Source organism: Herpailurus yagouaroundi, unplaced genomic scaffold (genome assembly GCF_014898765.1).
Source record: "Herpailurus yagouaroundi ecotype Mexico unplaced genomic scaffold, PumYag 188, whole genome shotgun sequence".
NCBI classification, from domain to species: Eukaryota; Metazoa; Chordata; class Mammalia; order Carnivora; family Felidae; genus Herpailurus; species Herpailurus yagouaroundi.
Window position 1 is genome coordinate 38676634 of NW_024412419.1, and position 13412 is coordinate 38690045.

General features: G+C 47.7%; 1 protein-coding gene across 3 annotated transcripts in view; it reads left to right on the forward strand.

Moving 5' to 3' along the window:
* Positions 1–7504: 7504 nt before the first annotated feature.
* PSD4 (pleckstrin and Sec7 domain containing 4) overlaps positions 7505–13412 on the forward strand; it is a 35464-nt gene continuing 29556 nt past the window's right edge. The window contains exons 1-3 of one of the 3 annotated variants that reach the window (XM_040496790.1): positions 7505–7648; positions 8617–8761; positions 10307–10365. The gene's annotated coding sequence lies outside the window, so the exon portion shown is untranslated. The remainder of the gene's footprint in view (positions 7649–8616; positions 8762–10306; positions 10366–13412) is intronic. The other 2 variants (XM_040496788.1, XM_040496791.1) reach the window with 2 other exon arrangements.

Sequence of the window (13412 nt, forward strand, 5' to 3'; positions counted from 1 at the left end):
TGATATTGAACCCAGCTCGCAAAAAAGTTCGGAGATGGTGAAATATGTGTGTTATCTGCAAAACTGAGGGAGCCTAAATAGAGGGACGTTCAACTTGCAAACGAATGTTTTGCCTCTGGGTCTTCTGTTCAATAAAGTATGTGGGGGTTAAAACAACATCAAAAACAAAAAACCCAAATGAAAAACCAACCCAAGGAAGAGTTAAAAAAAAAATGTCCACCAGAGGTCAGCATTTTACTGAAGATAATCCTGCATGCCTGCCCGCCCTCTCCACTCTGGAAAGAACCCCGAGAGGATAAATTAGTTCAGTTCACGTGCTCAGACTGGTGAAGGTCCACTCCTCAAAAACTCTCTAAGAAATAGCTGGGTTTTCATGCCAAGGGAAGTGTATTCTCATTCAACCTATCAAACAAGCCATAGTTCAGTCCTAATTTGAACTATTTGCTGCATAGAGTACATGGAGGGCCTGAACCCTGATAAGTGTCCAACAAATGTCTGTTTTTCCAAAGGGTGAGACTCAGGAAATTCTAAAGGTCTTCTTGTATCTGCTTGAAAATCCACATCCTGTGGTTCTGTTTCCAGCTGAGGGCCTGGCGGCCGGATGATCGTATGATCGATTGACATGTAGAATTAACCACCATGCCCCTGCCCCACTGGGGGGAGGATACCCACCCAGCCCACCAGAACTCAACACAGGACCCCAGTTGACACTCTTTTTGTGCCCGAAAGGGGCTAATGGAGCTAACAAAAGACAGGTAAGCAAAAAAAGCCGGTGAGGAACGGATCCAGATCCATAGAGGGAACAGCCCCGCCTTCATCCTCTCCCCAGGGAAAGCTGACCCAGAGTCAGATGACCCGGGGTAGCAGCAGAGGTCACTGATCTTAGTGGTCAGGGACCTTAAACTGTAGCACCTGTTCTTCCACCTTCACTCGGAGGGTCTCCCTGCCAAGGGATGAGAATGTCTTGTTCTCAGAGTCAAGGCACCCTCTTCCTTGGGTCTTGATGGAGTCACCCTGGCATCTTCTTTTTTCTCCTTGGCACCATTCTTTATTAGTCATGGAAGTTTTCTTTCCTTTCACCGAAGGCCTGTGGCTGAAGCCCAGGGACGGGGGGAGGTAGGCAGGGGCTAGATCCTGCCAGGCCTGGCCGGTCGCGGAAAGGACCACAGTCTCTGTCCTAAGGCATGAACAGACCTTGGAAACTCAGAAGCTTACCCTGTCAGCACCCCATGTCCCATTTTGGGGCACACACTCTCTTCCTCAACACCACCGAATTCCTAGTCAACCTTCATATCCAGGTTCCTGGGCAACATTTTCCGTGAAGCCACGCAGGACCACGTGTAACCTATGTGTAACCCTCAGTAACCCACTCTCTTGAAACCTCCGCAAGAGACTGGGGCTTAGACCCCTGGTCCGCATAGGACCGATGAGGCCTTTCCAAGCGTGCCTGTTTTAACCCTCCCCTGAACGCCTGAAGGCGGGGACTCAGCATTTTGTGACCTCCAGAACACTTAAGCCACTTACCTGAAACTGATGAAAATGTGTTGCAAACATATTCCGAAGTGTGTTAATTTCATAGGCACTTCCCATTTATCTTTCCTCTTCTTAGACTACTCTACCCGGCTCGTTTCCTCTTCTTCCCTGAGGCCTCTGCACAAACGGCACCTTAATCAGGTCTTTTCTGCCCGCCCCCCCGCCCATCTCAAGTAGAATTCTACCCCCCAACGCCACATGTATCTCCCTTACTTGCTATCTCTGTACCTTGTTTTATTTTTCTTTCTGGCAATGATTGCCTCTGACATGATCCATATTTTGCTTGTTTGCTTATTTAATCTATTGCCCTACTACATTTTAAGTTTCGTTAAGGCAGGGACATTTCCCCACATCAGTGTGCGATTATTAATTCAATAGTCTTCAGCAAGCATCTACTCTATGTCAGTTCCTGGTGCTGGAGACAATACCCGGAGTGCTCCCTCACAAGCTTGGCCAGGACTAAAAACCAGTTCAAATATACACGCATAATTGGTAGTATTTTTACATGGTTAAAATTTGTATTCCAGTCCTTGTCTCCTTTCTTGTGGGCAGTGTTGTGAAACAACAACGCCTTTTCCTGGGGTAGAGATGGGGGCCCATGCATACCACTTGGGCATCTCTATGTCCTTATTGTGAGAGCCACGAAAATCTCAGGGGTGTGACGGAATCATCTGGGAAGAAAAAGAAAGGCTTGAATCGTGAAAGAAGGGTCCCAGCAGAGACAGCGTGAGCCACAATGAGAACTGACTAGGAGACTCCATCGTCCTAAACATCCGCTGGCTTCCCCACCCCATAGTGCAGGATCCCAAGGTCCAGTCTAGCGCCTTGTTCTCGGCCCTTCTCTTTCCCTAAAGACCATTCCCCACCACTCTAGCTGCTGGCCCCCAGTGCACACCTTGCTGTTGCTCTCTCTGTAAAGGAGCTTATATCTCCTGACCTCCCTCCACCCCAAGTAGGTCCAGAGCTCACCTATGCATTTCCAAACACACCCCAAAGAGCTCTGCTAAGCACAGGGCCCATGTGCTCCAAGAGGGCCAGAACTTTCGATTGATGGCTGTGTTTCACATCAAATTCTTGAGCCAGGGCTTCCAAACTTTCAGACCAGAACAAACCACCTGGTGAAAGTCCTTGTGTTTAGCCCTCTCTGAGGTGGTCAGGAGGACGTGTACTGCCGTCAGCAGAGGGGAGGGGAGCCAGCGGCACAGAGGGCTGGTGTCCAGGTGGGTCCTTTGCTGGTAGAGAAGGTGGTGTATCGATAGAAATCCCTGATTTGAAGCCAGAAGGCTCGGGGATAAGGTCCAGCTCCACCATTGAATAGCCGCAGGATTCTGAACAAGCTACTTACACTTCTTGAAGATCATTTTACTCATTTGGAAAAGCAAGATCATACTTCCCAGAGCCGTTTTGACGATTAAATAACATACGTAAACGTACTCCATGTAAAAGCTCTCTGTAGAAAACCATGTTAATAATGTTATAACCCAAGTGTCTCCAGATGTCTCTAGGCTACAGAAATGAAGCAAATCCCACCATCTGCGGGTCTGGATCCCGTTCCAGCTTTCCCTTGAGCCCCTCACTGCCCTGTGACGTGAAGCCACCCCACCGCCACCCCAGGACTTCTGGAGTGACCCAGTAAGGGGCCCTCACTCATTTGGTCACCACTTACTTCCCTCCTCACCCTATTCATCAATGTCTACACCAACGGCCTTCTCTCTAGATAATCCCAGAGCCTCCAGTTCCCGTGGTGCCCAAGTGGGTTCTGAGACAGAGAAAGGACATCTATTTCTACAGCTCTTGTACCACTAGATGGCACTTGTCTCTCCAAAAAGCCCTCAGTGGCCCTTCCGTTCCCAGTGAAAAACCTGGTCTGTGATCATTTGATCCGATGAGACACACATTCCCAAGAAGCAGCAGCCAGTTTCCCAAAGTCGGATCCTGATTTGGGAAGGAAACCTACGGAAGCCATGTGCAGAGATGCCGTCCTGCCTCTCCTCCTCACACTGCCCAGAGAGCCTCCTCTTCGGAGGATGGTTTCTGCTTTGCAAATGCAAAATCCAATGATGCCATTCTTCACCCAGAGCGAAGGATCCATATGCCCCCAATGCCTTTCCAAGCATTCATTTTTTTTTTTTCTCATGACAAAATCGCTCGCTGCTTTGCAACCACGGTTTCTCACTCAACACAATGCTTTTGAGATTCATCCACGTGTTGTGGGCAATCAGATCACGTCTTTCTATTTGCTGAGCCCTATTCCAACTTAGGAATAGTTCGCAACTGTTCAGTCATGGACTTTGGGGTTGTTTCCAGTTTTTGTATTTGATAAATGAAGCAGTTGTGAATATCCTGTTGGATAAGTCTTCTCCCTGACATTTATTTTTCATTCTCTTAGTAAACTGCTAGGAGTGGCATGTCTGAGGTCAATGGCAGATGTGTGTTTCGTTTTATAAGAAGTGGCCAAACTGCTTTCTGAAAAAGTTGCGACTTTTTTCTACATCAGCAAAGTGAGAGTTGTTTAACTTCCTTGCCAATAATTGGTATTATCAGTATTCGAATTTTAGCCATTCTTTTTGGGGGTGGGTGATGTGGTATCTCATTGTAGCTTTATTCAGCACGAATGATATGGAGCATCATTTCATGTGCTTTTTTGGCCATTTGTTTATCTTTCAGTGTAAAGTGTCTGTTCAAATCTATTGGCCTTTATTTTAATTGAGTGATGTGTCTTTTTATTGCTGATTTGTGGCACTTGATTTAACCTGGATACAATTCTTTCGTCAGATATTTTCTCCCCATCTGGAACTTACTTGTTCATTTTCCTAACAGGGTATTTTGGTGAATAGAATTTAAAAAGATTTAAGTCCAATTATTATTATAAGAAATCTTGGCAATCCTCTTACAAAGCTGCAAGAATTATCTCCTTATTTTCTTCTAGATATTTTATAGTTCCAGCTTTTATAGTTAGGTCTATGATCTATTTTGAGTTAATTTTTATGTGTGACGAGAACTGAGGCACAAGGTTCTTTTTTTTTTTTCTTTTGTGATAGCTTTGAGATATCATCATTCACATGGCATACAATTCAACCTTTAAAGCGTACAATCCAATGGTTTTTAGTACTGGGATGGTTAACTTTATGTGTTGGCAGAGCTAAGAGATGCCCAGGTAGCTGGTAAAACATTATTTTGGGGTGTGTCTGTCAGGGAGTTTCTGGAAGATGTTAGCATTAAATCGGTAGACTAAGTAAAAAAGATCACCCTCACCAATGCTGGTGGACATCATCCAATCCATTGAAAAAAACCATAATGGCAGAGGAGGGGTGAATTTGCTCTCTTTGCTTGGCCTGGGATATCCGTCTTCTTCTCCTGCCCTTACATATCAGCTCCCCTGGCCTTTGGACTCAGACTGGGACTTACACCAACCGTGTTCCTGGTTCTCCAGCCTATAGATGGAGGATCAGGAGCCAATTCCTATAATAAACCTCCTCTTTCATGTAAGTCTCTCTCTATACCCTGTTGGCTCTACTTCTCCGGAGAACTCTAACATAAGCATTTGTGTAGCACTGTGCAACTATCGCCACAATGATTTTCATCCTTTTCTGTACCCCAGACACAAACCCCATATTTTTACCAGTGACTTACCGTTTCCCCTTTTCCCTAGTCCTAGGCAACCAAGAATCTATGGATTTGCCTATTCTTATCATTTTATATGAATGGCACCATGCAATGTGTGGTCTTTCGTGATGGAGTTCTTTCACTTAGCAAAATGCTTCTGAAATTAATCCATGTTGTCGTATCACATATCTGATGGGCTGACTGATATTCCACTGTATGTATATACTGCATTTGGTTTATTTGTTCATCAGTTGATTGACATGTGACAAGTCGCTCTACTTTTGGTGACTATGAATAATGTTGCTATAAACATTCCTGTACAAATTTTTGTATGGGGATATATTTTCACTTTTCTTGGGTATAAACCAAAAAGCATAATTGCTAGGCAATATGGTACTTCTAGTTCTAACCTTTGAGGGACTGCCCAACTGTTTTCCAAAGCTGCTAGATCATTTTATAATCCCACAAGCAGTATATAAGGGTTCTAGTTTCTCTACAGTCTCACCAACAGAGAGATTACCTTTTTTTTCAATATGTGAAATTTATTGTCAAATTGGTTTCCTTACCTGTCTTTTTTATTATAGTCAACCTAATGTGTGAAGTAGTCTCTCATGGTGGTTTTGATTTGCATTTCTCGGGGCGCCTGGGTGGCGCAGTCGGTTAAGCGTCCGACTTCAGCCAGGTCACGATCGCGCGGTCTGTGAGTTCGAGCCCCGCGTCAGGCTCTGGGCTGATGGCTTGGAGCCTGGAGCCTGTTTCCGATTCTGTGTCTCCCTCTCTCTCTGCCCCTCCCCCGTTCATGCTCTGTCTCTCTCTGTCCCCAAAATAAATAAACGTTGATTTGCATTTCTCTGATGGCTAATGATGTTGAACATCTTTTTTTTGTATGCTGATTAGCCATTTGTGTATCTTTCTTTGGAAAAATGTTTATTCAGACCCTTTGCCCATTTTTTAGTTGGGTTGTCTTTTTGTTATTGTTTACTCTAGATACAAGTCCCAAGTTCATTTTTTATCATAGGGATTTCTAGATGTTCCAGAACAATTTGTGGAAAGACTTTTCTTTCTCCATTGAATTACCTGGATGCCTTTGTCAGGAGGTGCCAATTGATCACATATGTGTGGATTTATATTTAGACAGTCTAATTCTGCTACATTAATCTGTTTGTCTTTATGCCATTTTGGTTTGAAGTGTTTCCTAATTTTCCCTGTAATGTCTTCTTTGACCCATGAGTTGTTTGGAGGTGTGTTGCTTGACGTGGCATTTTCTAGATAAAATACTGCTGTCGATTTGCAAATTAACTCCATTGCGATCGAGAAGATACCATCTATATGGGTTGACCTAATGAAATTTAGTGATTGTTTTATACCCAGTCTATATGGTCAGTCTTCATCCTTCTAGCCCAGAGTGCCTTGTCAATGCCTGACGTACACGCAGCAGGTGTGCGGTGAAAGTTTGTAGAGTGAACAAAAGAATTAATAAGTTGTAGGATTGCTGACCTGGCATCAGACCCCCTCTAAAAAGCACCAAAGCATCAGCATTGCATGGTAATGTAGAGCATGGACCCTGGGTCCTTCTGACTTGGGCAGGTTACTTAACCTCAGTTTCCTCATTAAGTGAAAAGTTTCCTACCTCATAGGGGAGTTGCAAGGATTACATGTGTTAAGACAGGTAGAGAGCTACTGCTCTCTAGTTAACACAGTATACATTAGCTGTTGTTCCTCGTGGAGATCCTGGTCAGCTCCGTTTTAGGCAGCATCAGATAAAGAGGCAGTTTCTCCAGGTCGCCAGTCTCTACGAGAGTTAAGATATCACAGGCTATGTTGGAAGAATAGAATCACTTAACTCAGACTTTTACATATGGCGCCTTAATGGCTACAGAAATAGAAACTAGATCGTGCCATGAACTGGGATCCTGGAAAATAGAAGCTTCTTGCCAATGTCAACTTATGTCTGAGGATGTGTTTGCTAAAATATGCTCGTTTCAAAACACAACTAGTTGCCATCATGCCACCAATTCCCAAACCAGCGAGCAGAAGTTCTCTGTAAGTGGACAGTCACAGCTGAAATTCTGGACTCCACTCAGACCGTTTTTTCCTGCCCCTGTGAAATACACACAAGCAGTGAGTTTGCAGGAATTCAGAGCAGCGCCCAGCTCGAGGCGTGCGCACATCTGGGTCTGGCCTCAGTTTCCGGTTTCTGGGCCCAGAGACGGAGCGGAGGGCTCCGCCGCGGGCAGCTCAGCCCCGGAGAGCGCAGGCGGGCGGCGTAGCCCGCGCCGCCGCCGTCAGACCAGTCGGACGGCTTCGCCCCCAGCCCGCCCCTCCCTGCCCGCGCCGCCGCCCTCCCTCCCGGAAACCCAGTCCCACCCGCGAGCGCCCGAGCTGGACGCGCCCGGCCCCGCGCAGTCACCGCCCGCAGCCCTCGCGGTCCCGGCCCGCGCCTGGGCGCCGGGCCATGGGGCAGCCGGGCCGGCGGGAGAGGCCGGAGCAGGAGCCCGGCGGGAAGTGGGTAAGGGCACGTGGGGAGGCCGGGCGGGGGCGGCCCCGCCGCCCTCGACAGCGACAGTGTGCGGGACACGGGGCGCCGAGCCGGGGAGCACCTGCGCGGGGCTGTGGGGACTTGCGCTGAGGTCACCGGGGGTCTGCGGACCGGAAGAGCGGGAACAGGCCGCAGGAGGGTGGACAGCGCGGGGTGGGGGGGCGGGCTCTCAGAATCCAACCTGATCTGGTGACAGGGATGGCACACAGTGGCGACTGTGCCCCACTGGGACAGTCTGCCCGGGCCTGCCCTGTGGTGGCTCCACAGGCTCCTCCAGAGGGGCTGCGTGGATCTCGGCTCCAGTATTAAAACTGGGCTTTACTGCTAATCTCTATTGCCCTGTGCCTCCAGTGACCTCAGACCTCCTCCCTGCCCCCTTGGATGCCGGCCCCTCTCCTAACCCTTCTGGGTGTCTGGCCAGAAAACATCAGAGATTTCTGGAAAGGTAAACAGTGTCTGCTCAGCTGACAAACTCATATCCCCGCTCGGTTCCTTTCTGGTCTAGAATTTAGTCTAGCTTGTCCTTTTGGCAGGACGATGGAGCCAGGATTGGGTGTTCTTTGCTGGTTTTTTCCATGCTGCAAGATGGATTTTGCTGCTCTGGTCAATGTGCTCACCCAGACCCCTGTGTCTGTGGCCTGCATGTCTAGGTCAGGAGGCTGGCATCAAAGTGAGGACCTGGGCAACTTGGGGCTCCACCTGCCCTTGAACCTCATTAGCCCAGCCCTTTCCCGAGCCCAGAGCTGATTGAATGTAATTAGCAACTAATTGAATGTCTATGAGCTCCTCTGCATAAGAAATACACCAAGGTCAAGGTTAGACGGGTGGCTAGGGCTGAGTGATTCATTCTTTTCTTTCAGACCTTGTATATTCTCTATGTGGGGCCTATGAAGAAGAGTCATTCATTCATTCAACAGATTCATTCATTCATTCCACAGATATTTAGTGAGTGCCCACTGCCAATCAGGCATTGGAAATAGGAGTTGTAGGAGAGAGGAGCAGGTGAATCACGTTATTTCAGAGACCGATAAATACTGTAAAACGAAAGAACCTGGCTGGTTGATGAGCATGGTGGTGAGACAGGTAAGAGCAATTGGCCGCTAGCTAGACAAGGAACTAGCTTTCTGAATGTCGTGGGAGGGTGGTACCATTTTCAGGCCCCTCAAACTCTGGGGGCTCAGGATAGGATGTCCTCCGTTTCCATGAGCAGAGACTTGTGAGCTGCCTATGAGGGGGTCAGTGAGCGGCGGATGGGTAGTGAGTAGCTCCTCTCTGGAGCCCTCCGAGTATACTTGGGGAGGGGATGGCTTATATCTAAGCTTCCCTAGAACACGTGCTCTGTTGGCTGGCTCGCTCATTTGTTCATTCAGCAATTCCTTACAATATGTTCCAGGCACTATTCCAGGTGTTAAGGCTACATCAGTGAACAATACAGTCTTTCTTATCACAGAGCTTATTTTCTGGTGGGGAGAAATGGACAGTAAACAACAATAACAGCGATCTGAGTGTCTTGTCAGAGAAGCGCTACGAAGAGAAGCAGAGCAACTTAAGGGGTTGAAGAAGACGATGGGGCTGTTGTGTTCAACAGAGTGGTCAGGACAAGCTGTACAGAGAAGATGAAATTGGAGTGGAGACCTGCATGTAGATAAGACATAGTTGTGGGACTGTCTGAGGGAAGAACATTGCAGGCAGAGGGAAGAGCGAGTGCAAAGGCCCTGAGGCATAAGTAAGGCTTGAACATGCTGGGCATACTGACCATGCTGGAGGAGCGGGTAGGAGGCCAGTGTGGCTCTGGAAGGCCAGCAGGCATTCCAGAGGCTCTCTGAAATGGGGGCTCAGCCTGAGGAGCAGAGGCATCCAGGAAGGAGATGATGCCTCCTGGCTGCTGTGGCAGGAAGATTCATAGGCTCCCCAGCAAACCCAGGGTCAAGGCTGGTGGTTTACACTGAGCAGAACAGGTGATCCCCAGACATGGAGAGTGTGTCTTTTGGTGGGTGAGGCATTGCTTGCTGTTCTTACACCCAATATCTGCCTAAAAAAAAATCATCACGGGCCCACACTAAGAGAGCTAAAGTGGGAGGCAGATCCCAAGTTTTTCAAATCAGTAAAGACTCTGGAAACTGGATATAGGGAGAAAAAACTTGCCTTCTAGGAAGATTCCAGTAATCTTTCATTCTTTAATTAGGTGATCTCAATAGGTTTAAAAGGAAAACAGTATATAATCAGTGGCATTTATTTATTTATAATATTTTTAAATGTTTATTTATTATTGAGAGACAGAGCATGAGCATGAGCATGGGAGGGGCAGAGAGAGGAGACACAGAATCTGAAGCAGGCTCCAGGCTCTGAGCTGTCAGCGCAGAGCCCCACGTGGGGCTCCAACTCCGGAACTTCGAGATCATGACCTGAGTGGAAGTCGGGCGCTTAACCGACTGAGCCACCCAGGTGCCCCATCTTTTGTTATTTTTAAGATAATATTTACAAGGGTTACAATTCTTTTAGAAAGTATTTTTAAAGGCACGACTTGCATATGTTAAAACTGTTTATAAATGTTAATTCAAACAGCGCTTAAGGTGCACGGTGAAAACTCTCCCTCCCCCTCCTGTGCTCCTCTGTTTTCCTCTTCAGAGGCAGTTTCTTGAGACTACTTCCAGAGAGATACATTCTGTTTGTAAAGGAGCCTACAAGTATGTGTAACTGCTCTTTTTTTATGCAAATAGTACTAATACTCGGTTCTGCACTGTCTCTCTTTTAAGATACTTGTTCTGATTCAGGACGTAGGGATGTACTTCATGCTTTTTAAATAAATGTGTAATGTCTCACTGAATGGATGTGCCATATTCATCTAGCCAGTCCTCTATGGCTTCTAGGTTGTTCTCATTTTTGTTTCTTTGCTTGCCATGCCAGACAATAACGTGTGAAGCATACGTGTTCCTACATACCCGCTCACTTCTGTGACGATAGGAGGTCATGAGCACAGAGTGACTGATTTGAAAGCCATACGTAGTTTAGATTTCTGTTGATGGTGCCAGCCTGCTTTGCAGACACACACAGTATGACTGAGGGCTTCTGAGACAGCTTGGTTTTCCCACCGCTCTGCCAGCTTGGTGTGTTATCATCTCGCTGTTCTTGCCAATGTGACAGATTAAAAAAAAACAACAACGAAACTGGCATCACGTTGTAGTCTTAATAAGTATGCATAGCGAGTGGTGGTAGGAGTCTCATCTGTTTTTCGCTGTTTGTCTCTGTGAACTGTTCACGTCCTTGGCCTATGGTTTAAATTGGATTTTCGTCCTTCTATTGTTGTTTTGATTGCATTATAAGGGGTCTTAGGATTTCTTCTTCATCGCTCCTGTCTAGTCCCACCGACTGCCCCTCACTGTCTTCCCCTACCTACCCTGCTTGTAAACAGCGGCCATTCTGATAGATGTATGGTACGTTTATCCCGGGATCTGGATGTATTCTAGAGAAATATATGACGTTGATTTATATATGCATGTATTTTAAACCACATAAATTGTATTGTGCTACAAATCATGATCTTCTTACTTTTGAAACCTGACGCTGTTTTTTAAAAAGATTGATCTGGGGGCGCCTGGGTGGCTCAGTCGGTTAAGCCTCCGACTTCGGCTCAGGTCATGATCTCGCGGTCCGTGAGTTTGAGCCCCGCGTCGGGCTCTGTGCTGACAGCTCAGAGCCTGGAGCCTGCTTCCGATTCTGTGTCTCCCTCTCTCTCTGACCCTCCCCCGTTCATGCTCTGTCTCTCTCTGTCTCAAAAATAAATAAACACTAAAAAAAAAATTAAAAAAAAAAAAAAAAGATTGATCTGACTGCTGTGTGAACCTCGGTTCGTTGCCCTGATTACTGGGCTGTGTTCCCTGGCTGGGATTATTGAATTTTCCTAATAGATGATTCTTTCATATTTTATTTATTTATTTGTTTATTTTTGTTGATTTTAGAGAGAGAGCGAGCATGAGCAGGGGAGAAGGTCAGAGGGACAGAAAAAATCCCAAGCTGAGCGTGGAGCCCGACTCGGGTTTTGATCTCACGACCCTGGGTTCATGACCCCAGCCAAAATGGAGTCGGACACTCAACTGACTGGGCTACCCAGGCACCCCCTAACAGTTAATTCTTAGTGGCTTGGCCCACATAGATTGGAGAAATGCTATTATGGGGATAGCCTCAGGGGAGGAGGAAGATTTGAGAGCTGGAAAGGAGAGTGGGGAAGGGAACAGAGATGACCAAGAACACAGCGTGAGGGCACTGCGGTGCACAGAAGTACCAGGAACATTCAGGCAGAACATTCAGGTGGCGCTTCAGGCGGTGGATGTGTGGCCCAGGGAGAGGCTGGGGGTCTCAAACGCCGGTGTTGGACCTTCCCCGCTGGCACCATGGGCAGAGGTCAGCAGGAAGTATTTTCAAGGGCAGGAGTGATCTGGAGGACGGGGGCCTTTTGTACACAAGAACCTGAGGGGTAGGGGGTCCCTGTGGTTCTCCTGGTGGTGGAGTGGGGAGCAGTGGCACCTGCCGGAGTGGGAGAAGCAGCAGAACTGGGTACCGGGGTCAGGAAGGGTCTGGGCTGGTGTCAGGGCCATTAACCTGAGAAACCAGGTGGATGTGATGCCACAGACAGGACCCAGGAGGGGCAGGCCTGGGCACAGAGATGGGAAGGCATATTCATGGGCACATGGAAACACTGTTGGGCCTGCCACTAAATCGAAGCCCTGCTCATCCAGTAGAGGATTCCTGCTGGCAGTTAGGACTCTGGGCTTCAGTGAGTGAGGTCACCCCGGGCAAGAGAGGCCTGGGCAGAGCAGAGCCTGGGGCAGGCACTCTGGGAGAAGTGGATGGACAGGCTGAGCCAGACTAGGAGGCAGGGTGCACTCTCGAACTCTCCCTTTGCTGACTCCACGACTTTAGGAAGGCCTTCTCTCAGCATGGGAACCTGGGTGAGGTAGGAGGCCCTGCCTCCCCGATGTCTCCCAGTGCAGCCTCGGAGGAGGCATAGACGCACAGAGGCAGACAGGAGGGAGACGGCCTCAGGTGGCGCAGGTCTGTGGGCTCTCTCTTCCCAGGGATGAGCCCTGAGGCCCCGGTGCTGTTCCCACGTGAGGCTGCCATGCCAGGCTGCCCCTCTGTCCCTGCAGGCAAGTGTGCATAGAGCATGGAAAGGTCCCTCCTAGCATCGAAAGAGCACCAAGAAGCCCAGGGCTTTGCTGCTATGGGCAGGGCTAAATCTGGGCACCCCCAGGGAAATCCGGGACCTTTCAGTGGCCCCGGGGAATGCCTTGCTCTAAGTTTTCTCACCCTCCTTCACGATGTCAGAGCATGCCTGTTCTCTGTTTTGTGTAACACCAGAGCCTTGCGCTCCTGCTAATTGTAAGCCTAAATTTCTATTCAGCAGTTAATGACTGATCAAGGCTAATTAGCGTTATAAGGAAGACTCCCAGTTCTTTCTCCAGCAGAAATGCTTGAGAAGTTAGAGTCAGCGGCACACAGCGTCTGCTCTTTTGCGTATCTTGTCATGATTTTTGACAGAAGAGTTTTCCACCTTCACTGTTTTAATATTTTTCCTTGACTACACACAGTTTGAAAATAAAGTAGGCATTATTTGCTTCCATGTGGTCCTAAGAAATAATATCTTATGCAATCATATGTCTGTTGCATCAGTTATATTTTTTAAATGCCTATTCAAATAAAATTTATTAAAAATGTTCATTATGTGTACCACACT